This window comes from Mus musculus, chromosome 2 (genome assembly GCF_000001635.26).
Source record: "Mus musculus strain C57BL/6J chromosome 2, GRCm38.p6 C57BL/6J".
NCBI lineage: Eukaryota > Metazoa > Chordata > Mammalia > Rodentia > Muridae > Mus > Mus musculus.
This window is the reverse complement of record NC_000068.7, coordinates 30521856-30548365: the sequence shown is the minus strand read 5'-3', so window position 1 is coordinate 30548365 and position 26510 is coordinate 30521856. Positions and strand designations below refer to the sequence as shown.

The 26510-nt window shown below is 50.5% G+C and overlaps 2 long non-coding RNA genes across 2 annotated transcripts; both read right to left on the bottom strand.

Annotated features, from left to right (window-relative positions):
* Window positions 1–521: 521 nt before the first annotated feature.
* On the bottom strand, window positions 522–3875 carry Gm31585. Its single transcript, XR_374225.3, has 3 exons — window positions 2328–3875; window positions 1450–1521; window positions 522–888 (listed from the first exon to the last, which is right to left on the bottom strand). It is a non-coding gene; the product is annotated as a predicted gene, 31585 (long non-coding RNA).
* Window positions 3876–9345: 5470 nt separating this feature from the next.
* Gm14487 (predicted gene 14487) lies at window positions 9346–13637 on the bottom strand. Its single transcript, NR_166439.1, has 3 exons — window positions 13313–13637; window positions 11897–11987; window positions 9346–10186 (listed from the first exon to the last, which is right to left on the bottom strand). It is a non-coding gene; the product is annotated as a predicted gene 14487 (long non-coding RNA).
* Between the last annotated feature and the right edge of the window lie 12873 nt (window positions 13638–26510).

Below are 26510 nucleotides of genomic sequence, written 5' to 3'. Positions count from 1 at the left end.
GAGAGGAGAGCACACGTCATACCACAGTCCCTGTGGAGAGGCCAGAGGACAACAAGCAGGAATGGTTTCTCTCCTTCCACCATGTGTGTTCCAGGGCCGGAATTCAGGTCCCAGGCTTGGCAGCAAGCACTTTTATCCACTGAGCCATCTAGTCAGCCCTTCAGTTCTTTTTATTTTGGTAAAATACACATAACACAAAAGTTACTCTTTGAGCCACATTGAGTCTGCAGTTCAAGGTGTTTAATCCACACTTGACTTTTTGAAAACAGAACCTCCTGCCTCCACATCCTGCCCAGGCAGGCCCGGGGAGGGCTGAGCAAGACAATCGCTTGGCTGAGCAGTGAGGAAAAGGAAACAGGAAGGGTCCGGAAGGAAGCGGCTTCCCAGCAGCCTGCTCAGCCCCACCCAAGTCCTGACCAGCCTCAGCCTCCTCCAGGAAGAGTCACCATGCCTCACCTCAACAACAGCTGGGGCTTGCCCCCACCCGCCCCCGCCCCCACCCCCGCCCGCCCCCGCCCCCTCCAAGCAGGAAGCATGAGAAACTTCCCTGGCCTCCACTCTAGTCAAAAGGCAGGTATGGTCAACTTGAAGAGTCCAAGGTTCTCATCCATAAAGTGGGGAGCAGGTGAGAGCTGGATTCCCCAGCCATTCTGAGAGCTTATGTAAAGCAAGCTTGGAGATGCTACCAAGCAGCTTCCGGTGCCAGCGGCATCCCGTGTCAACAGCTTCCGGTGTCAGCGGCTGCTAGCGATGTCACGTCACGGCTGTCATTCTGGCATCTTGTGTGTCCTGGCCGTGGGTCTCGTCAGCATCCCTAGACCAAGTCCTTGAGCTTCAGTAGAAATTCACAGGGTTCACCATGACTCTGGGACCAGCTCATGGCTAGCTCTGTGGCCAAACAAGACACAAGACTGTGAGGGACAAGAGGGGACAGGCAAGGCCTCTGTGCTCTGCCAGACTAATAAACAATAAGTACATTCAGGTGCTTGGGAAGGGTCAGTCAAGCTTCCTGGGGACATGAATGAAGGCGGACAGACAGAAAGATCCAGAGTGGAACCACCGGGCAAAGGCCAGGAGGTGACAAACACCGTGGAATATACAGGAAACAGGACGCAAAGGGAAAGGGTAGGAGAGGGAAGGGTCTGGGGGAGACCAGCGGGTGGGCAGATCAGGGTTTGTGTGTGGCCCAGCGCCATTTTGGCTTTCCTTGTAGGTAGAAGAGGCTGCAGGAATACTTTAGAGTGCTGGCCTATGGTCAGAGGAGACCTGAAGTGTGCAGGCACCACCTCAGGCAGGCATCGTGGGAGAAAGACTTGGAAGAGAAAGAGGCTTCTAAGTGGGTGGGGGGAGCTGGAGAGGTGAACTGGTTAGCAGAACAATGTCCCAAGCGTAACCCCTGGGGCACACAGATGGCTTGTTTCACAGCAGAGAGGAACAGAGGCAGCTCACCAGCCTTTGAGCCGGGGGTTTCTTCTAGTTCATCCGAGTGACTGAGGGACTCTGAGATGGGAAAGCAGGTAACTGAAGAGCAAGCAGGGCCAAAGATCAGGAAGGTAGTCAGGGGGTGGGCTCTCTGCTTGGAGAAAGGTAAGGAGGCTGACCCTTACACACACACACACACACACACACACACACACACACACACACACACGGGGGGGGGGGAACAGAAATAGAAAGAGACTGCAGAAAGAACCCACTGCTAACACACACATACAAGGGGGGGGGACAGAAACAGAAAGAGACTGCAGAAAGAACCCACTGCTAACACACACACACATACACACACAGAGACACACACAGACACACACACGAGAGAAAGAGAGAGAGAGAGGGGGGGGGAGATAGGTGGGGGGGTGGAAGAGACAGAAACAGAGACTGCAGAAAGAACCCACTGCTAACACACACACACAGACACACACGAGAGAGAGGGAGAAACAGACAGAGTGACTGCAGAAAGAACACAGTGCTAACACACACACACACACACACATGCATGCACAAGAGAGAGCCTGCAAAAGGAACCCAGTCCTCTCTCTCTCTCTCTCTCTCTCTCTCTCTCTCTTTCTCGTGTGTGTATGTGTGTGTGAGAGAGAGAGAGAGAGAGAGAGAAGCAGAGACAGAAATAGAGACTACAGAAGGAACCCAGTGCTAACACACACACATACACACACAAACACATACACACAAGAGAGAGAAGCAGAGACAGAGACATAGAGATTGCAGAAGGAACCCAGTGCAAACACACACACACACACACACACACACACACACACACACACACACACACACACGAGAATCTGCAGAAGGAACCCAATGTTGCTGCACACCTTGAATTCATCCAGATTTGACCTCTGACCTGTAGAACTCCGCTGTTGTTTTATGACACTAAATCTGGAGTGATTTGTTATGGTAGCCATCACAAAGGGCTGCAAGAGGAGAAATGGGGGTGCGAGAGGACAAAGTCCGTGCCCCACAGCGCTGGGGCCAGAGCCCAGGAGGGCCTCATGGGAGAGGTTGCCTGAAGGCAGTAAGAGAGGCAGAGGATGCTTGGGCCAGAGAGGTTCCCCACAATTGCTTGGATCTCATTTATTTCAAGCATCGAAACAACCACGCCAGAAAAGCTTTCCTTACTAGAACTAGCCAGGCAAAATCAACTGAATTTGAACCTCACTGGTTGAAGTTAAGGTGGGCTGAGATGCCCAGGGCCAGGAGGTGTAAGCAGGGAGCCTGCGCGTTCACAGTCATAAAAGATGTTCGCCTGTGGGTTTTTCCTGTAGAAGAGACAGTAGGTGGGGCTGGTTCTGATCCTTTCCCACCTCTCTCCCATTAATTTTTGTTTGTTTGTTTGTTTGTTTAATCCACTCTTCAAGCAATAATGAGGAAAGCGAGGTGTCCAGCAGGCGGGAGGCGCGGCTCCCAGCCTCTCCGCCTGGCTTCGTCTCTCCACCGGGCTTCGTCCCCCACCGCCTCCCCGTCTTTGTCTGGCTCCCGCGCTGCCGCGCACATGGTCCCCTGTCAAATTCCGGGCGGCTCCGTGGGACACGTGTCGGGAAGCCAGCAGCGCCGCAGGTCTCGTGTAACCATGGAAACGGAGGCCAATGGGAGGCCAGCGCTGCCCGCGGGGGGCGGAACCTACAGCGCGGGGGTTGGACTTAGGCGTGGCCAGGAGGACTAATAAGCAGGAGATTTGGGTGTGGTTTGTGTGTCATTCAAAAGAGGATCAGACCTGTGGCAGTCCGCAGTGCGGAGGACGCCCACCAGGCCGAGTCCTGCACCACGTGGTTTTGATGACATCCTTCTTGGTACCGGGTATTGCTTTGCTTATAAACTAAGGTTAAGATTCAAGAATTCTACAGATGCAGGCTCCGTGCCACCAGCTACCCTGAGCCATGGGCACGTGATCAGACAGACCCTCCAGTTCTTCAGCTTGGCTATCTGTAAACAGGGTTGGTGTGAGGCACCCACGACTGACTCAATTATAGCCAAGGTTCCCAGCCACCCTCCAGGAAATAGGTGCTCTTTCTGAGGCAGGAAACCCATCTTATAAGGAGTGAGGTGACCCTGGGACCCTGTCGAAGCTGGATTCAGTGTGTCTATCAACGAAGTGGGAAGAGGAGACTGGAACCTGTCAGCCAATACAATCTGTCCCCATTGCAATAGGCAGGCAGATGTATAGCTGAGCACCTCTCAGTGCAGGGGGTGGAAGTCCCAGTGCCCAGATCTGGGAGCCAGGATGCCTGTGGGAATCGCTGCCCATCAGCCAGGGACCATGATAGCATTTTTGCCGCTGGATCAAAAATGTAACTGAGAATCTGAAACAAGGTGATACGGGTTCTTCTACGGAAGTCCAAGAATGTTCAGTGGCAGCAAAAGCAGAAGACAGACTGTTCAGGAGGGACTTGGAGTCTGGGAAGCTAGATTGCCAAGTCCAGCACAGGGCCAGGGACAAACATCCTCTAGGTGGGAGCTTCTGTTAGCCTGAATCACTTCTTCCATGGAGGAGTCTATTCACTCATTCATCCTGTAAGGTTTTATGCAGGTCAGCTGGATGCTGGCAGCTCTGCTAAGAACTGGGTTGCAGAGGTGAGCCATGGCATTGCTATCTGCAAGAAGCCACTATCTGGTCAGGGAAACAGACATTAAAGAAATAAACAGGCAAACAAATCCATACCTCAAGTACCCATGAATACCCGAGAAGGGAAGAACAGAAGCCATAACACCCAGCAAGTAAGGAGGAGGCTGGGGTGGGGGTGGGGGACTCTCCTGGGAAGTGACATTGCTGATGCACCTTCTAACAGAGCTAGAGACTTCTGTGGGGAAAGCACTGTGCCTAAGCACCTTGGAGCCTGGATTCAGAAGCTCAGGCACTGTGCATGATGGGGAAAGAAGCCCTGAGGCCAGCCAGGGCATGAATCAGCAGGCAACAGTCAACAATCTGGATTCTAGAAAATGGCCCCCAGATCAGCCTTCGGAGAGCAAGACTGAAATGTGGGTGTGTGCGCACGCACCCACACCGTTTCCCTGTCCTCCCCTGGCTGGGGCAGGTAACTGACCTTACCATCTTCCACCTTTTCCCTTGGAGAGACACAGATCGCCCTGGAGTCAGAAATGAGTTTCAGGGGTCGGGAGCTGGCTCAGTCAGTAAAATGCTTGCCTTGCAAGCCGGAGGACATGAATTTAATCTCCAGAACCCGTGCGTTGGAAAGCCAGGCACAGTGATGCAGGCTTGTAACGCCAGCCCTGAGAAGACAGAGGCCAGAGCCGTGGAGCTCACTAGCCATCCTGCATGGATGAATCTGCATGCCCAGGCCAGTGAGAGACCCTGCCTCAAAACCAAAGCAGAAAGTTCCTGAGGAACAACCAAGTGTGTCCTTGAATCCACGTGGACAGACAGACAGATAGACAGAGACACACACCCACACGCAAAACATACACCACATACACACATCATACCCAAACACATCACACACTCACATACCATACATACATAACACAAGCACACACCACACACATCTTTCTATACCATATATATATATATATACGTATATATATATATATATATATATATATATATACACACATATATACACACACACCACAAAAATATATTACAAACATACTACACATACACCACACACATTTCAAACACCATATACACCATATATCCACACACATACACCACAAAACACATAGACACCACACAGGCATACCACACATACCACACATACACTTACACACACACCACACACACACATATTGCACATACCACATATACATACCACAGACACACCACAGACACCAAACATGCATACCACACACATACCACACACACACACACACACACACACACACACACACACACACACACCAAGCATGAGCAGGTGACAAAGATGAGGAGCTGGGAGCCCAGAATATGTCCTTGGGGACGGCCATGGAGACAGGGAACTGGGGAACTGGCCCCTGGAAGCACATCTGGAGAGGGAAATGTAAACGGAAGAACTGGAGACCTCAAATCAAGAGCCCCGGTGACCATAAACTGTAACCAATAATTCCTGCCATTGACAAAGCTGTTGCTGCCTGATCTCTTTAAAGTTCAGGGCAGCAACCAAGAGCTCTCCATAGGAATCTCCACCATTTTGTCTTTGTGTCTTCAAACAGTGTTAAGGGAGTTTGAGTTATACACCCTGGGCAGTCACCTTCAGTCCAGAGCTTCTGCCCTGGACCACACATCTCCCTGCCTCTGGTCCTCCCTCTGGATTCATTCTCAAAAGGTGCTCCTCGGAAGGTGCTGGCCAGAATGAGAATTCATAGGCCAGGAGGGGAGCACTCAAGCAAGGTCAAACTCCTCAGACACGTGCTCTAGAGGAAATGGGCATGTATGTCTCCGCTGAGCAGTAGGGAACCATGGGAGGATTGTGAGACAGCACATGAATGTGAGGGTGGCTAGAGCACAACACAGGGCTCTGTTTTGAGGGTGACCCTCACCCTGCACCCAGACCTGGCAGAGACCAGCAAGCCCCGCTTCTGGGCAATATTCTCCCTACTCCAGCCCCTGTTCCTGATCCCTGGGAGGGCTCCTTCTTAAATGCCCAAGCAGGCTAGGATGGCTCAGTGGGTAAAGATGCTTGCCTCCAAGCTTATCTGAATTTGATCCTTAGGAGCCACGGTGCAGGAGGAGAACCTGTTCTTTCGAGCTGTCATCTGACCTTCACTAGTGTCACTGACAAGTCACCGCACACACAAAATAGATAAATAAGTGTAATTTTTAAAAGGAGGCCATGCCTGGTGTGGCAATGTATGCCTTTAATCCAAGCACTCTAGAAGCAGGAGACAAGCTGATCTCTATAAATTTGTGACCAGCCTTCTCTGCATAGAGTTCCCAGAGCTACATACTGTCTAAAGACAAAAAAAAAAAAAAAAAAAAAGAGGCCAAAGGTGATTGATTGACTGAATGTCACAGGCACCACAGCCTCCCCGAGTCACTGTTCTCACCCGTGTGCCAATCAGGGGCCTGCTAATAATGACCTCCACTAACCAGGGACCCATGCTCCCCACCTGCATGGTGGATTCCTGGCCCACCTCCACCAATCTTCCCGTAAAGGCCTTTGCTCCCTGAGGCAAGACCCAGAGCGCCAGGGAAACCTCCCAGCACCTCAGCTCTGGCTGTAATTCTGGTTTCCAGCAACACATAAAAATAGCTTCAAGGACATCCAGGGGACAGGAAGGGGGAGACCTGGTCCCTTAGCTTCCAGGAGAATCAGGTAGCTAGACTCCCTTCTCTCCCTCTCTCAGACCCCTGCCATTGCAGATTTTCAGTTGAACCAGGTCTCTGCTTCCCTGCAGACAGTGGGCAGAGGCCCACTTAGTCAGGAGCCCATCTCCCTGATCCAGGCAAAGGCAGGCAGATGCAGAAGTCCTGGGAGAGGCTGAGACCCCTCCTACTACCAGCCCCAGTGTCAGGGCTGCTGCAGAGCCCTGGTGTGAATGGTGTGAAGGCTGGGGTCCAGAGCCAGACAGAGAGCCCTCCTGGGGGACCAGGGAGGGGATTGTGAGCTGGAATCTGGAGGCTGTTGCCCAAAGCAAGGGGCTTCCTGGGCTCTGTTTCCTTTCCCAGACAGTAGTGAGACCTGCATATACCACAGACAGCCTTCCAGGCCCTGCAGCCTGCAATGATGGATGTGTGTGTGTGTGTGTGTGTGTGTGTGTGTGTGTGTGTGTGTGAGAGAGAGAGAGAGAGAGAGAGAGAGAGAGAGAGAGAGAGAGGCAGCCTTCAGCCAAACAGAAAGAGAAGGCAGCAGGCACCATATATGTATCTAGTGCTGAGAGCTTTCTCTCCCTCAGACCCCATTGTAGAGATGAGTAGGCACATGGTCCCCAGGGCTCACAGCTAACATGGGGACTTCAGAACTGGGTGGTTGGCACACAGTTTTAATCTTAACATTTGGAAGACAGAGGTGGATCTCTGTGAGTTCAAGGCTAACCTGGTCCAAGCCAGCCAGGGACACACAAAGAAACCATCTAAAACAACAACAAGAAGAACAAACAGACAAAACAAAACAACAAAAACAAAGGCCTGGGGAAAGGCACAGGCTAAGCATGGAAGCTAAAAGCTGGGATTTCTTTTCTTCCCTGCCTCCCTGGGCCTCAGACCTGCCATCCTGATGACACTTTGCTCAGCACAGGGTGGGGTCCTCAGGAGCTGACCTGAGCAGGACCTTGCTCTAGCCACAGCCAGGACCAGCCACAAGTAGCTTCTGTGGTGGCCCCAGCCCAACCCACTGCTGAAGCCCTGGCCCCAGCTGCCCTCCAAGTGTCCCATTGTTTGCCTTCCCAGGCTGCTGAGTCTGGCTCCTAGATATTCGGAGTGGGGACAGAAGGTGACCTGGGGCAAAGAACTGAACGTAGACTGAGAGACTTTAGCCAATGCAGGGACAGCTCAGTGTCCACTGTGGCCTTGAAAGGAAGAAAAAGATTCCACCTCAGGACAGCATGCTGGGGGTGGCCTGAGAGTAGGCTCAACTTAGTGCGCTCTGCGCGCGCTCTCTCTCTCTCTCTCTCTCTCATTCACACACACACACACACACACACACACACACACACAGCTGTCAACCGCTATGAGCGACCGCATGGTCACAGAAAGCATGGGAGAATACAGCCCAGAGACCTTAACTGTACCAACTGTATGCTCAGACATAATTAATTTCTGAGTAGGAGTCCCCTACACGCCATTCTGAAGAATTCGCTCACAGCAGGATCATAACCCTTTCTGTGGCATGGTCCTGTTGTATTGTTATTTTCAAACTTCTGTGGTCACATTTTGGGTTTATGGAAGAAGCCAGTGGGCTTCCTCGGTGGTGAGGAACGGTTCACCCTTAGTGTGTGTGCATGTGTCGGCGTGTAGGTGTGCACGCAGGTACATTTATGTGGAGACCAGAGGCCAACCTCAGGTGTGGTTTTTCAGGTTCCATCTACCTTGTTCTGTTTTTATAAGATTTACTTTATTTGTAGAGGTGCGCACGTGTGTGTGTGTGTGTGTGTGTGTGTTCACACATGTGTGCATGTGCTCATGAGAGTCAGGAGAGGGCATCAGATCTCCAGAGCTTGAGTCACAGGCATCTGTGATTTCCTCTGATCCTCTGACAGACCAGTAAGGCTTATAACCTCGCAGAACTGCCACCTGCCTCCTGACTGAGCACACAGTGTGCCACCTGCCTCCTGACTGAGCACACAGTGTGCCATCTGCCTCCTGACTGAGCACACAGTGTGCCATCTGCCTCCTGATTGAACACACAGTGTGCCATCTGCCTCCTGACTGAGCACACAGTGTGACCATCTGCCTCCTGACTGAGCACACAGTGTGACTATCTGCCTCCTGACTCAGCACACAGTGTGACCAGCTGCCTGGTGCCTCTGTCATATGCCTTCCCCACAATGGCAGACTGAAACCAGGAGCCAAAATAAGCCCCCTCCCACCTCAGGCTGGGGCCTGTCAGTATCTGCTCACTTCAGATGCAATGCATAGAGATGCATCTGGGGTGCAGGGTGCCCAGACTCTGGTAGCACTTCCTGTGGAAAGCAGCACCATCATTTTACAGTCCCACCGGGAGACACCAGGGCTCAGTTCTCAGTCTCACTAACACCTGGTAATCTCTTCTCTGTTGGTCACCCTGGCAGGGTGAAGTATTATCCCATAGTAGTTTTGATTTGCCTTTCCCTAGTGACTAAGAGACTGGGCAATTTGTAGAGGTTTTGTTTGGTTGTTTGGTTGTTTTTGGTGTTTTTTTTTTTTAGAAATTTCCAGTCAAATTCATTCCTCATTTTTATATTGTCTCATCCACCTTTTAAGCATTTAAATTTTTTATTACATTTTATTTAGAGGGGACACACTCATGCACAGACATGTGTGACAGTCAGAGGGCTCAGCTTGCAGGAGTCAGTTCTCTCCATCCACTCTGTGGGTCCCAGAAACGAGCTCAGGTCTTCATACTTCGCCAGCTTTTCCATCGCGCCAGCCCCTCTTCTGAGCGTTCACTAGTTTTGACCTCTTGTGTGCAATACTGTGATCCATTTCCTATTTTCAAAGTAGCCCCATCATTGTGCCTATGTACCAGGAAGAGCTTTAATCCAGGTCCAACAGACACTTACACCCTATTTTCCTAGCCCTGGGAAGCAAGAGGGGTGGCCTGGTTAGGGGGCTGTGCAGGGAGAAGATTCAAAGAAGTGTCACATTGGAACTTGAAAGAGAGGAATGGCTGTGGTCACTCTGCCTTAGCCACTCTAAAGGCTGTCGGGTCACAGCTCGATGTTGGACCCCTTGCTAGTACAGGTTGATGGTTTTCTTTATTTTGTTCTCAGGAATACACTAAAGCCTACCTATAGCATCATGCCACCCTAACAAGAAAAGGCCTGGAAGGACTTTCTCATGACCCAAAGTATTGCAGGCAAGAAAACAAGTCAAATCTAGAGATTCATGCACCTGTCAGCAACTAAAGGATAAAAATGATAAAGATTTAGGCAGTGGGGGCTGGAGGGAGAACTTGTTATGGTAAAGATTTAGGGAGGATCCTCTGGATCCATGTAAAACAGGCAAGCATTGTAAAGTCAGCACTGAGGGCAGAGAGAGGCAGCTCCCTGGGACTCGACGGCCAGCTTACATGGTGAATGAAGTCCAGGCCACTGAGAGATCCTGTCTCAAAATAATAAAAATGACACACAATGCTTGAGGAATGATATTTGAGGTTGTCCTTGTGTCTCCACACACTTGGGACACACACACACACACACACACACACACACACACACACACACACTGTCTTAGTTAGGGTTTCCATTGCTATGAAGAGATACCAAGGCAACTCTTTTTTTTTCCTGAGACAGGGTTTCTCTGTGTAGCCCTGGCTGTCCTGGAACTCACTCTGTAGACCAGGCTGGCCTTGAACTCAGAAATCCACCTGCCTCTGCCTCCCGAGTGCTGGGATTAAAGGTATGCACCACCACTGCCTGGCTAAGGCAACTCTTAAAAAAGGACAACATTTAATTGTGGCTGGCTTACAACTTCAAAGGTTCTACAGGCAGCTAGGAGAGGGGTCTCAAAGCCCACCCTCACAGTGACACACTTCCTCCAACAAGGCCATACCTACACCAAAAAGGCCATACCTCCTAATAGAGCCACTCCCAAGCATATTTAAACCACACACACACACACACACACACACACACACACACACACATACACACACACACACACACACACACACACACACACACACACACACACACAGACTGCCAAGGCCAAGGCCTGCTGGTCAGCAAGGATCAGCAATAATACAGATGGCCAAGAAGCCAGATTAGAGAGAAGACAGCTCTGGAGGAATCATCAGCCCCAAGTTCAAGTACAGCAGGCCCACACCTTGGTACTGCATGCCTGTAATTCCAGCACTCAGGAGGTAGAGGCAGAAGGATGAGTAGCTCTAGGTCAGCCTTGGCTACATAGCAAGCTCAAGGATATATAGTCTGTGCTACATAAGACAGAGAAAGAGAGAAAAGAGGAGAGACGGGGTGGGGCTCACACTCACCAGAGAGAGAGATACACAGGAAATGGCCCTTTGAAAGCTTTTTTATTATGGAATATTTTGTCAGACTTGGAAAACAACCCCACAGAAGCAGTGAACTCCCACTGATGTGGAAAGACCTCTACTTCGTTCTTGAAGCCCAGAACCTGTCTGTCTCACCTCCTGTGTCTGAAGTCTTGATTGGCCATCTTGATCTATTCTATGTCCATAATGGTCTGTATGCAAAAGTAAGTGGTGTGGTACATGGTTCATAAAGAAAAATGACAACTTCACTACTCGAGTTGGACTGTGAGGGCCAGGTAGCTGAACTGAGCAAGGGCAGCTGGACGCTGTTGTCCCTGCCACCCTGAAGCCATAGAAAGCTTAGAGGAAGAGGGAACATGAGGGGCCCCCACTCCATACTCAGGAGGGACATGGATAGAAAGGAAATGAGGGGCTTGAGCTCAGAGACTGGGTCAGTGTCTGTCACTCCCCTACCATAGGGTGTCCTTCGGCTGGTCACTTCACCTCCCTGCTCTGAGATAGAGATAGGACAGGGGTTACCCTGAAGGGCCTGGTAATGACAACAGGACAATGGCTATGTGACATGTTTACCATGACATAGTGCCCACCTCCAGCCACCACCCCCATCATATTGTGTAGCCCTGGCAGGCCTGAAATTCACTATGTAGACCAGGCTATCCTTGAACTCAAAAGATCTGTCTGCCTCTGTCTCATAAATGCTGGGATTGAAGTGTCCACTGTAATGGCAGGCAGGCCAGCTTCTCTCAGTCATTAGCTTGTGCTCTGCAACAACTGAGACTTCATGTTTGTTGTGTATTTACCTTGGCTTGCTGGGACAGGAGTCACTTCTGCAAAGGGCAGAGCCTTATCCCAATGTGAATTCAGGAAAGTAGTCACATAGGTCACTCTAGCCTAAAAGTCAAAATAAATAAATAAATAAATAAATAAATAAATAAATAAATAAAACCATTATCAAGTCCACTTTACAGAGAGCTTGCAAATTTATCATATGTTCATCTCATACTTCTATGTTGAATTAGTTCTTCAATGATTTGTTCTTGTTGATGCCAATGAAATAGACATCATAGCTTCTCTCTCTCTCTCTCTCTCTCTCTCTCTCTCTCTCTCTCACACACACACACACACACACACACACACACACACACACACATACACACACATACACACACATACACACCAGTGTCTTAGTTGGTTTCTGTTGTTGTGATATGTGATAAACACCAGGACCAAAAGCAGCTTGGTGAGGGAAGGGTTTATATATTTACTTATTTATTATTTATTTCACCCTAACTGTCCTTCTCAGGGTCCATTACAAAGGGAAGTCAGGGCAGGAAGCTGGAGGCAGGATCTGATGTGGAGGCCATGGATGCTGCTGTTTATTGGCTTTCTCTCCACAGCTTGCTTAGCCTGCTTTCTTGTGGCACACAGAATCACCTGCCCAGGGTGGCACCAACCCCAGGCAGCTGGGCCCTCCCACGACCATTATTGATTTAAAAAAAATGCACCATAGCCTGCCTTATGGGCAGACCAACAGGGAGGGGGTCGACACATTTTCTCAGTTGATGTTCCCTCTTCTTAGATGATTCTAGCGTGTATCAGGCTGACAGAAACTTCACCAGGACAGCATCCTATGGCTTTACCCTAGCGCTCTGAGCGCTCCAGGCAAACAGCTTAACACGGAGCACATCCCTATATGTGTGTGAATGCCGTTTCTCGGAGCCTGTAGGCTTCCGATCCCCCAGAGCTGGAGTCACAGGCAGCTGAGTCACTCAGTACGGTGCTGAGGACTGAATCCAGGTCCTCTACAAGAGCAGAAATCTCTTAACTGCTGAGCCATCTTACCAACCCCTCGAATTTTAAACTACATTTAATCAAAAAACAAAAACAAAGATGGGGGAGGGGGAACAAACGTGCCGTGGTGTGTGTGGAAATCGGAGGGCAACCAGAGACCTGGTTCTTTCCTTCTACCCGGTGGCCCCTGGAATCCTTGTCAGGACAACAGGGCCAGAGGTGACCTCAGGGTCTATGGTACAGACCCAGATGCCAGACCCCTCCCTGCTTTGGACAGCCTCTGCCACTGATGGATCCCCGAGTGGCCCTGGAGCTGCCGACTAAGCTGTGGCAGGCGTGAGACCCCAAAAGCTTCAAGGTGCGCAGTTAAGTCCTGTTTCCTCATCGTTGCAGTGGCTTTGGTGTCACATGGTAGAAGATAATACCTCGTGGCTGGGAACTCCAGTAAGCAGTGGGTCGCAGAGAAATCTGTCTTAATTCTGCTCAACTGGGGAGTCAGGGTCTCTTCCACCAGAACCCTGAGAGGCTTGCCCTGGTTCCTGCTGTCTCTGCCTGCACGCTACCAGGACGGTGGCTGGAGACAGGTTCTTTCCTCCTCTTCCTCTGAGGACAGGGGCTCCGGGAACCTTAGACAGGGCCTGGAGACAGCAAGGAACCATGTTTCTGGGCTTCCGAGTACTTGTTAAAGCATCAGCCAGTGTGTTGCCAAACGGTGCCCAGCGCAACAGACATCTGGTTCCTGGGTCCTCCAGGTGGGTGGAGCCTGGGGGAGAAGCTGCCCTTTTTGCGCCTCTACTTTGTGGCAGGAGCTGGTGCTAGTGACCTCAGGCACCACCCTATTGAGAGACAGCTCATACGGCTTTAGGAACAAACAGTTCAGCCTCCAAACACTGTTCCGGCAGCGCAGCGGCTGAGAGGCACTCAGTGCAGACACGGCCTCCCCTGCCCCTGCTCTTTGGAAGATGTTCCTGCATACAGAGGCAGAAAACACAGACAGGAAGAGAGAAAGGGGGTTTTCAAATGCTCGGGATGGGATGAAAACACAGGACAGAGGACTGAACCTCAAACAGGTCTGTCCTGTCTAAGGAGGCGACATCTAAACCACAGCTTGGGAGAGTGCCGCCATGACCCCACATGGGGTTCTGTAATTAAATGTGGGCTCACAAAAACATGGCCATGGTAAACGTTTCTGGATGCAGAATAACCAAAAGTGAATTCAAACTCAACAGGTCATGAATTTGAGGCGAGGTGTTGGCATTGTGGGGCATTGCGTGACCACACTGCAGCCTGGTTCTGGGCACGCAGCAGGCACAGAGTGCCTTGTGCCTGGTCTCACCACAATGTGCCAGTGAACACTGCTTGAAGCAACTCAGCCCAGATTCAAGCCAATTCTGAAGCTATCACAGTTTTTACTATCCTTACACTGTTGACTGTTCTTATAGAAACGGGTTAATTACAGAAAACAAAAATGTATAATATTTTTTCTGCCATCATTTCTCAGCATGCATCCGTCTACCTGTGTGTTGTGCTGTGTTAGAACACGTGCTTTAAAAACAAAACAAAACAAAACACGGAGCTGTTGACGACTTTCATTTAAAACAAAAAATGGCTAACTGGATTTTGACTGGAGAGTAAGGCAGGCTTTCCAGCAGTTTCTGAAATGGCTCTAAGTACAACTCTGCCATTTTGTCCTGCTTCCACCCTACTCTGCAGTGTTCTTAGCACTGATAAATATAAAATTAAAATGTCAATCAATAGGGACAAGAGAGATGGCTCAGCACCTAAGGGCTTGGCGGAGGGGGGGGGGGCAGGTTCAGTTCCCAGCATGCACCTGGTGGTGTCTGGATGTAAGTGTTCTGGGTGGGTTCAGATGTTTGGAGACTTGGTTTCTAGTGGGTGGTACTATTTGGGAGGTCTAGGAGGCGTGGCCCAGCCTTGAGGTTTCTAATACTTGGAACATTCTCAGTTCACTTTCTCCGTTTCCTTCTTCCTGATCCGGGTGTAAGCTCCGGCTCTTCCTGCCGCCATAGCTGCATCATGGTGGACTTTGATCCTTTGGAACCATGAGCCCAGATAAACCCTTCTTCCTTCTGTAAGTTGCCTTGACCATTTTATCCTAACACTGCAATAGACAATTAACCAGGTTAAATGTGGAGGTGCAGCCAGGAGGCAGAGGCAGGCAGATTTCTGTGAATTCCAGGACAGCCAGGGCAAGCTCAAGAGACCCTGTCTTAAAGGTGGTGGGAAAAGAAGAAGGGGGAGATGGGGAGGGAGGGAAGGCTGGTTAACTCCTACAGAAGGATGCTGCACAACTGCCTATGACCTCAGTCCCAGGAGAATCTGGTGCCCTCTTCTGGCCTCCACAAGAACCTGCACTCACATGTGCAGACACTCAGCCCCCCACATACACACATATAATTTAAAAAGACTAAAAAACAAATCTTTTTAAAAATCTTGATCAACTCTGAAAAATGTTGAAAGTGCTTTCTGTCCTGCAGCCTGAGTCAGGGAACACTTAGCTCTTCCTGTGAAACAGCAGGCGCTGCCATCTCATTGGTACGCAAATTTGCATTCATCTTTAATAAATGGTAAGCTTACATGTATGCCAAAGCATTGGCTGGGGTTTTGTTGTTGCTGTTGTTTGGTTGGTTAGTTGGTTGGTTTTTTTTGAGACGGGTTTTCTCCGTGTAGCCCTGGCTGTCCTGGAACTTGTGCTGTAGACCAGGCTGGCCTTGAACTCAGAAATCCGCCTGCCTCTGCCTCCTGAGTGCTGGGATTAAAAGTATGTGCCACCACCACCAAACCAAAGTTTGAAAAATAATTTCCTCATAATGTATCAGTTAATATTTTATTTAAATACCAATTTTATATACTTATATGCCTGGAGTGGTTTTCCCAGGTGAAGAGGGCTTAAGAGAAGATATAGTTAGGAAGCTGGATCTGGCCTGAATTTAGACCTAATGTTAGGAAAGAGCTGACCATTCAGAGCACACACGATAGGAGGCCTGTGTGCCTGAGTGCAGAAGAGGCACACAGGCACACGGGCAAGAGAGGCAGTCAGGCCAGGCTACGAGAGAGTTCCCTGCGGCACTAGTGACTGTTGTTTGGAGCCCACCAGGTGGAAGTGGTAAACATTCAGCCAGGATGGCAGCCTTGGGCATGAAGAGATAAGGAGAGAGTCAACAGTTTGTGGTGTAAATGTGAGTGGAGGAAGAAGGGAGATGTGGGTGGTCTCAAGTGTGCGATGAGTAACGGCTGATCCCTAAAGCAGATGCCTGCACTGCAAGCTTCTTATGTCTTCCATAGACCAGGATGCTTCTGGAGCTTCAAGCTAGGTCCAACCCCAACATGCAGGATGACCTGTGGACAAACAGACTAACCCTCCCCACTGTCGAAGTACAGATAGAAATGGCTGTGTGACATTGGTCACGGTTCCTCTCTGGTCCATCATGTGCTCTGCAACTGAGCTAGGCATGTGGACACGCACGAGTCATTTGCTGTATTTTAAAGCACTTTACAGTGGGCCAAAGTGCCTCATCACTCTGCAGACTCCATGGGAAAGGCCTTTTCCCTCCCAGCGCTGAATTTCACTAATGGACTGCCTTGGGGCTTCAGGAACCTTCCAGCATCCAGTGTGTGTGTTTTGGAGGGGCGGGGTGTCTCAGGAAGTACTGCTTTTGATAAAGAGATGGTGCCCACATGCTAGGCCCAAATTCTCACGGAAACATTAATTGACAGGTAAAGCCCCAATAACTCCATGTCAGACCCAACTGGGCACTGAGTGTGTCAAATGACGCTGAGGGCCCTTCGTTGTGGTATTAGATGGCAGATCCGATTGAAGACTTGTCATGGGCTCTGTTTCATGGAAAGAGCAGTGGGCCTTGGTTAGAAACACAAAGAAACAGAAGTTTCTAGAAGCATAATATCCTAGAACTTCTCTAGGCACTACAAACTCCTACCGTGAAGGCTCCCATCCCTGAGGCAGGTGCACAGTACGGGAGTAAGCATCACTAGGGACATGTAAGGGAACATGTCGAGCCTCAGTCGTCCTACTGTAGACATATCGTAAAAGACAAGTGGGGGCCTGTGCCTGGGTGCGTGGGACATCTTTTTCTTCCTGCTGGGAAGCTGGCTACATTCCTAAGACAGGCAGAGAAACTAAGGCAGGTCCTGGCTTCTCACCACAGAGGGATTGCAACATCGAGTGGTAGTCAGTATAAGACGATTGCTGCGCATGCGCAAAGCAAGAAAACCAGGTGAGGCTGTTTTCAGTACCCCCTAAATCCCTTTGAGAGAAAAGGATCCCCAGAGACGAGCCCCACCCCTCCAAACCCACTGACGCTGGAGGCTGGGCCATGTGAGTGGCAACTGCTGTGTCAACCGTGGCCTTTAAATCATAGCTACCTTCGTGGAAGCTGAACGTATCCACTTGGCTGACCCAGAGACATGTTGACCCAAGCTCTTGGTGCCCGGCCCTCCAGCACCCCATTGGGCTGGTCTCTCCTGCATCTACAACGGGTATTCTTTCGTCCCATTTGGTCCTAGCAGAGGCGCAACTTCTCCCTGCTCTCTGCCCCGGAGGTGAGCTCTAGCCAGGCCCTCTAATCAACTAACACCCTCCCTTCAAGTCTTCCTTAGTCTATGTCTACGGACTCCTCCTGGGCCCCAGCCTCACCACCCTGTAGCCCTTACCTGCTTCCCTCTACTCTCTCCAGCCTCCATTTCACTAGCCCCAGCTTCCCCAGAAGATACCCCTGTTGCTTGGGGGTGTACAGTCTTATATGCCTCCCCTGACATTTGTAATGAAGACTTCTTCCAGGGAGGCTTCCTGGAGGAGGTGGTTGCCAACCCGAGGCAAACGGACTTTAGCCAGGCTGCCATCTCAGCATCTCCGAACGTTCAGAAGCAAGAGTACCCCAAGGGCAGGGTGGCTGGGTGTGAAGGATCAGGGTCAGGCCTGTTGAGAGAGAAGCATCCAGGCCAGACCCTCCAAGGCTGATGAAGACACTGAGAAGATGGGCCACCTAGACTTACAAAGATGAGGAGCAGCGACTTCCTGCTCAGTTCACTCTAGGGTTCTCATGACAATGCTGACTAACCTGCGAGCTAAAGAAAGTAAAGAGAGCTTTAAAAGTTGAAATATTGAGCTCGGTGGTGGTTGTGCACACTTTAAATCCCAGCACTCCAGAGGCAGGGGGATCTCTGTGAATTTGAGGCCCAGCCTGGTCTACAAAGGCTAGTTCTAGGACAGACAGGACTACACAGAGAAACCCTATCTCAGACCAAAAACAACCAAAACAAAAAAACAAAAACAAAAGACCAAATGCCTATAATTTCAGCATTCATGAGGCTGAGGCAGGAGGATTGAAAATTCAAGGCCAGCCTGAGGTATGTTGGGAGATCTAGCGCAAAAGGAGGCAGTGGGAGTGGGAGGGGGCATGGCTTGGGATGGCTCGGTCAGTTAAAGCAGCCCTCTGCAAGCGTGAGGGACTGAGTCAAACCCCACAACCCACGGTTCTCATTTTGTTTTTGAAAATGAGCCCGGCTTGGTGGCACACATGTTATAACCTAAGCACTGGGAAGTGGCTAGAGTAATCCACAGGCCCCAGGATCCAGGGAGACACCTCTCTCATGGTGTGAAGTGGAATCCTGAGGAATAACACCTGAACTTAACCTCTGACCTCCGTACATACATCCATCATCCATAACAGCATGCATATTCACAGAAGGAAAAAAAAAAGTTTGAAAGATCCAGAGCATATATAAAGACTTAAAACACACACACACACACACACACCAACAGGGGTGTACAAGAAAACTGAGCAGAGCATAGGGGTGCACACCTTTACTCCCAGCACGCAGAGGGCAGAGGCAGGAGGATCTCTGTGAGTTCAAGACCTGCCTGGTCGACAGGGTGAGACCATATCTCAAAAAACAAACACCTCCACTACAAATAAAAATGTCTCCCACATGCTTGGATATTTGAACTCTTGGTCCATAGTTTGAGGTGTACCTTCCTGGAGGAGGAGGGGATGAGAGTCTAGAGTCTCACACCACGTCCAGTTTCCTCTCTGGATAACGATGTGACCCCTCAGCTCCTGCTCCTACCGCCTTCCTCACCATCACAGAGCTCCTGTGGAACTGTGAGCCAGAATAGTCTCTCTCATCTAGAAGCGGCTTGTGCTTGCCTGTTGTATCACAGGCACAGAAAAGTAACTAGTGTGCCCAGTGAGCCATCTTGACACACCCTTTTAAAACATTGATGTGTGTGTGGGAGAGAGAGAGAGAGAGAGAGAGAGAGAGAGAGAGAGAGAGAGAGAGAGAGTGTGCGACTGAGTATGAGTGTGTGTGTGAGAAAATGTGTGTATGTGTGTGTTTGTGTGAGTATGTGTATGTGTGGGAGAATGTGTGTGCATGTATGTATGTGTGTGAGGGGAGAATGTGAGTGTATGTATGTGTGTGTGAGTGTATGTGTGAGTGCATGTGTGTATATGTATGTGTGAATGTGTATATGTGTATATATGTATATGTGAGTGTGTGTGAGTGTATTGTGTGTATATATGTGTGTGTGAGTGTGTGTGTGTACCAAGGCATGCACATAGAGGTCAGAGGTCCACTTGCTGTGAGAGTCAGCTCTCTCTTTCACTGTGTGGGTCCCAGGGATTGAACTACTGTCATCAGACCCCCTGATAAGCCTCCTCTACTTTTTGTTTTGTTTTTGAGGCAGGATGTCACTCCATAATGATATCGACCTAAACCGGCCTTGAACACACAGCAATCTTCCTAGCACAGCCTTCCCAGCACAGGGACAACAGGTATGAGCTACTGCACCTGGCCAAAGGTTTTCAAAGAAATAAATCCAATAAAAGGCAAGTTTGTACGATCACCTGTGAACACAAAGCAACAAGAAACAGCCAGGTGTGGTGACTCAAGAGTCTGCGGCAGAAAGATTGTGAGTTCAGGGCCAGCCTGAGCTACATAACAAGTTCCTGCCTCAGAGTGTGTATATATTAATTTTAAAAATGCTATAAGACAATATAGCAAGTTCATAAAAGAACAGAGTAGAGGTGTCCTGGAGAGATGTTTGGTGCTGATGAGCACTAGTCAGTGCTCCTGCAAAGGACCCAGAATCAGTTCCTAGGCCCCTCACAGTGGCTCACAACCTTCTGTACCTCCAGTCCTAGGGGATCTAACACACTCTTCTGTCCACAGGGACCAGGCACACACACACACAGTGAACAGACAGACAGGCAGACATGCAAGTCAAAACAGTCATACAATAAAAGCAAATAAAGACACAAAATTAAAAGATAAATAAGACCAGAAGTGCTGGACGTGATTGTGACAATGACTGTGACAATGACTGCGAGGAGATGCAGAGGTCAAGGATGTGGCTCAGTGGTAGAGCAGCAGCCTAGCACATACAGGTAGTTGCATTTGCTCTCCAGCGATATGATAAGCCAGTACGTAAATAAACTAAAGCCCTGAGATTTTATTTCTGACTCATTGCTGATGGTGCTGTACACATCTGAATTTTGGTGTCTTGCCATTAAACCAAAGAGCTGCAAGTTTGCGATATCAGTTCTTTGTGGATTGTTCACTCGCTTGTGTTCCATCTGCCTTTAGGGACCCCACATCCAGAGCTACACAACATGGCCACTTAAGAACTCAGAGACCTCCTCCTTTCAGGAGTTAAGAGCCCCTAGGGCTCCCTGCAGTCTTTGAAATTGGAGAACGAAAGCTTTGGGGACCATGGGCTCAGCCACATCAATGGAGCTCCTTCCTGTGGCATCGTGGGTCGTGCTCCCTGTGACTCACATCCTCCTCCTCCCTCCATCTCCTCTCTGAGTAATAAGCAATTAAAACAAGGGATGAAAAGACAATCTAGGGATGGTGGGAGAATGGATTCAATTCAGCCAAAGAAAGAATTAGATTAAAAGAAGATAGGTCAGAAGGAAATATCCAGGTCCAGCAATATGGCTTGCCACCAAGCACGGACGCCTGAGTTTGATCCATGAAACCCACGTGGTGAAGGAGAGAACTGATTGCCAGCTGTCCTTTGACCTCCCCATGTACCCGAGGCATGTGAAAATGCTTCAAGTGTTTATGAGCTGAAGAGATGGCTCAGCTCTTCAGCACTTGCTGCTCTTGCGGAAGACTCAGGTTAGGTTCCCAGCACCGACCCGGCAGCTCACAATCATCTGTAATTCCAGCCTCCTCCGATCTCTGAGAGCACCAGGCACACACACGGTAGACACATATACATACATTCAGATAAAACACTCATACACATAAAATAAACCTCTAAAATAAACATCTAAGACAAAACATCCAAAATGCATTTCAGAGAAGCATAAAATGGAGAGATTGGGGGAAAAAACAGACTAAAAAAAGATAGGGTTTAATTGAATCTCAGAGAGAAGGGAAGTAGACAGAAACAATGTTTAAAGATGATTCTTGCCTCATGGTAGTGGTGCACACCTGTAATCCCAGCACTCGGAAGGCAGAGGCAGGCAGATCTCTGTGAGTTCGAGGCCAGCCTGGTCTACAGTGCTAGTTTCAGGACAGCCAGAGCTACACAAAGAAGTCCTGTCTCGATAAACCGGGGGAGGGGGGGGAGGTGATTCTATGGGCTGTGGGTATGACTTGTGGATAGAGCCCTTGCCTACCATGTATGAGATCCTGGGCTCTATCCCCAAACCACATAGACTGAGATGGTAGCTTAGCCAGCCAATGAGTCTCTAGAACTGATGGATGCCAACAAGCCACAGGTTGAAGAGAAATGAAAATAATCCAGACCTCAGTCTGCCACACAGAGGCTGCCCCGAGCATCATGGGTAAGCAGGCCACAATCCTGTGAACAGACAGTAGCCACAGCAGCTCCAGGGCAAGCAGACATCACAGAACCCAGAGGCCTGGAGCCATGGAAAGAACAGCCCTTCCAACTGGATGGTCACTACTAAGAAAGCCCCTGGCTAGAGCCGGGGGCAGAAGCTCCAGCCTGAACACCATGACAGCAGCCTGGTGTCAACAGGGGTCACTGGAGGACAGCAAGGTTGGGATGTGAGCCTCTGAAGGGTACAGCCAGGCACACTCACTGTGGACTCCTGGGGAGCCCTAAAAGGCCAGGCTTGGTTGTCACAAGCTCCCAGTGTGGTAGCTCAGAGAGTATGAATCCAGATGAAAGTTTGGGGGAGGATGCATTTGGTGTTGGATTGTGGAAACTGAAACAAAAAAAAAAAAATCCTGGCCACTGGTACCCAGAGGCAGAGAGACTCCCCAGAGGAGTCAGGACAGCCAACTCGTATGTATCAGGAAGGGGATAAGATACAGCTCCACTGGGAGGAAGGGACAAAGGCCATGAAGAGAGCCAGGCTAGGTAGGCAGTTAGTGCCCTTGGGACTGAGCCACCTGCAGACTCGGTGGATGGAGAGGACCTCCCTGTCTGTGGCAGGTGACCCAAGTTAAGAGTAACAAGGGGTGGGGTTTTCATCGAGCCAGGCCTTCTCCCTTATCTGAAGGTCCCTGGTTGTCACCATGTCTACTGCAGACATTGATGCAGGCAGCACTGGGCTGGGAGAGAAACCAAGTCATTCAGGAACAGGAGGAAGGGAGAGCTGGGAGCACCAAGAACTCCATTCCTCCTGCCTGCCTCCCTTACTGCTCCACTTCCTGTGTGCAAGGTGCCTGCGATGAAAAATTAGAGGGAGGGAGGGAAGGAGGGAGGGGGAGAGAGAGAGAGAAAGGGGGGAGAGAGAAAGGGGGAGAGAGGAAGGGGGAGAGAGAGTCTCAGTCCCACATTGAATGCCAACAGCTCTGTCCCACCCTCATTGAGGACTCCCACCTCCAAAGTTATGCACACAGCCATTAAAAACCCAGTGACTCCCCCCTGATGTGGAGAGCCCCCAGGACTCCCTGGGGTCTGCTAAACCTGATCAGAGGCTTGCTGGCTCCCTCCTGCCGCCTCCCTGCCTCCCTCACGGTGCTCCTTCTGCAGAACCTGTGGGCTGAGGCTCCTCCAGTGTGTGACTCACCTCCTCCCTCCCCCCCCCCTCTGAGTAAATGTCAAGTCGCATCGGTTACCCCCTCCCGCAGCACCCCCCCCAATTTTGGCGGTGCTGTTTACCTCGCCTAGATCAATCGGTATTCTGGGAGAAAATAGAAACCCTCGTAGACCCAATTAATGAAAACCAGGCAACTGCATCCCTGCTTCAAATCCACTCCCTAGGCAGGCAAGGGCGGCACTGCCCTTGCTTTGGGAAGGGGGGCAGTGTGGGCTGGTGGGGGCCCCAGCCTGGGTCTGGGTTAAGCAGTTTTTGTGGGAATGGGCAGATGTGAAACCATGCACCTTCTTGGCTGGGCCCCAGGGATGGGGGTCCATGATGGGGCAATGAAGGGCTGGAGGGCCAGTCAGGGCACATGGAAGCCAGGAGGTCGGAGGGTTCATCTGGGTGACCACACTGGGGGAACTGGTCTATTCACTACCCACTGTGTCCCAGAAACCAAGCTGGGGACCCGGCTCTCACCCTAAGCACATTGACAGCCAGGGGCAGCAGACCTGGCTGTCACCCAGCAGGACTACTACTGGCTCTGTGACCAAGTGGCTGACCCTTCTGTTTATCTGTGCCTGTCAGGTACAGATGGGTGACATTCGAGAAGACACAGGGGACCTGGAGAAGGTCTGCCCTGGCCACTGCCAGTCTTGAGCTCATCAATGGGACATTCACCTGCAGGCACATGCTCCCACTGACCCACCGGGAAGCCCTTCCAGCCTGAGGAAGCTGTGCCTGGAGCCTGGGACCATCCCTCATAGTCCTGGGAGGCTGAAGCCATGACTCCACATATGAAAGAGACTCCTATGGTGGGCCACTGTGTGCCAGGATGTGGCCCGGTCTTGCCTGACCCTTTGATCTGGAACTGTAGCCTTGACATTGTGAGTGTTCAACGATCCACTCTCAGAGCCTGTGGCAGACACAGGATTTTGAAAAGAAGAAAGCATTTAATCCCAACCTTCAGAGTACCCGAACACCAACACCAAACACCTGGAAAGACTAAGCAGCCGATCACGAGTCTCTCTCTCTCTCTCTCTCTCTCTCTCTCTCTCTCCTCTCTCTCTCTCTCTCTCTCTCTCCCTCTCTCTCACTCACACACACACCCCAGAGAGAGACACACAATCCACACAACCAGTACCCAGCACCGAGCCCAGGAGGACTGTGCCATGCTGAGCAAGCACTCACCTGTATCCTGGGTGCTGGCCGACCTCTCTGGCCTTTCCTTTACTTCTTTGTATTTACGAATAAATAAATAAATAAATAAATAAATAAATAAATAAATAAATAAATAAATAAATAAATAAAAGGGAGGGGCAGTTGGATACTTCCTATGGCTACTTCCAGGAAGTGCTGGGTAATGTTTTGTCAACTTGACACGAGCTAGGGTCATCTGGGAAAAACAAATCTCAACTAGGAAAAGCCTCCATCGGATTGCCCTGTAGGCAAGTCTGTGGTGCTTTTCCTTGGTTAATGAGTGGTTCGGGAGAGCCCCGCCCACCGTGGGTGGTGACACCTCTGGGCAGGAGGTTGTGTAAGAAGGCAGACTGAGGGAACCATGGAGAGACAGCGTCATTCCTCACGGCCTCTGCTTCTGTCCTGCCGCCAGGTTCCTGCCTTCTTGAGTTCCTGCCTAGACTTCCCTTAATGGTGGATGAAGACTGGGGCTTGTAAACCAAATAACCCTTTTCCTCCACAAGTTGTTTTTGTGACGCCATGGTCTTTATCACAGTACAAAGCATGACGAGACAGAGACATACCAAGCTGGTTCCTTTGCCATGTGTACCTCCACACAGCAAGGAGGGGTTCAGTAGGAGCCTTTTACAGTGGCCTGTCTTCCCAGTGGACTTATGCCCAGCCACCAGCTACCTCCAGGGCTTGGGATGACAGAGGGGTGGGACTGGGATGGTCTCCAGCAGCCCCTTGGGAGCTCCCAGCAACCCCCGACAACTCCTCGCAGAGGTTTCTCTTCCCTTGCTCCCTCAACCCCGACACACATGCAAGTCCACAATCTCCCTAACCAAGCATCAGACCTCATTTCTGCCTCTGTTTTCAGGGTAACTCCAGCCAAGTCAGAAGCAGCAATATAGTGACTTCCTAAGTTTGTGTGATGACCATGTGAGCCGGGGGTGGCCTCCAGGGAACCTGAGCACAGCAGAGTGTGACAAGCCCAAGACAGAGCAGCAGCAGACAGATGGCCACAGCTCTGCAAAGCAGAGTGGACACTGCTGGTCCCCTGCACCAACCAGAAAGCAGCCCTCTTGTGTCAAGCCGGGCCTGGCATCATCCTTCTCTGTGAAAGACACATTCTCCTAGGGTGAGTTGACCATGGGACACACAACCAAATGACCAGGGTCATGCCAAGTGGCAGAGTGCACAGCTCAGGGGTAGAGTGCTTTCCTAGTGTGATACCTATTAGTTTTCAATCTGATGGTGCCCCAAATCACCCAGGTGACAGAACTCTGGGCATGCCTGTGAGGTAGCCTTTAGATTGGGTTAACTGAGGGGGGCAGACCCACCGTGCAGTGGGCGACACCATCCCATGCTGGGGACCCAGACTGGGAGAAAAGAAGAAAGTGAGCCAAATGCCAGCATCCATCTCACTCTGCTTCCTTGCTGTGGATGTAAGGTGACCGCTGCCTCCAGCCCCTGCCATCACACTTTCTCACCACGGTGGACTGTCCCCAAAACTGTAAGCCTGAATCCATCCTTCTGGCTGGCTCCTTTTCCCAGGTCACAGCGACAGGACAATCAACTAATACATCTCACATGTATGAGGTTCTAGGTCCAATCCCCAGCCATGAGGGGAAGAGAAGAAAAGAGGGCAGGGAAGAAGAGGAAGATGAAGAGGAGAGGGAAATTCTAAGCCAGGCATGGTGGCTCACACCTGAATTCCCAGTGCCTGGAAGGATTGCCATGAATTCCCAGCCTGGTCTACACAGTGAGTTCTGGGCTAGCCTGGGCTACAAAGTGAAACCTTGCTTCAGAAAACAAAACAATATAAAATACACACATACACACACATATACACACACAGTGACAGAATCCAATAGGGAAAAGAAAAAATGGAGTGAGCTACTTCATAGCCCTTCAACGCGGGGAGGCTGTGGTCAGATGTGAAGAAATAGACTGTGTTCACCAGGCAGGTGGGTGGGATGACATTCCACCTGCAGCTGGCACCTGAGACACAATGAAATGGGGGTGGGGGGGGGAGACAGGTATGGGCTGAGAGGCCCAGAGCCATGCCTGTCTCCCCACATAGCAGGCTGCAGTTAGCCAGACCTTCCTTGGCCCAAGGTTGTCACCTGGCCTCTGAGCTGGCAGACACACCTGAGAGAGGGGCATAGATGTCCCTCTACCCTGCCAGCAGCAGCTGGGCTTTTGTGACTGTGCTGGCTCCAGAGGGTGCTCACTCGGAGGATCTCAGCTGTGTATGGGCTCCGCTGGGCTCTGCTAGGACTAGAAAGACTCCACAGAGAAACGGGGCTGCTCCTGCTTCAACCCAGAGGCAGACATAGCCAAAGACCAGGCTTAGACATGACATCTAGTCGCTAAAGCATCGTGTCCTCTGCAG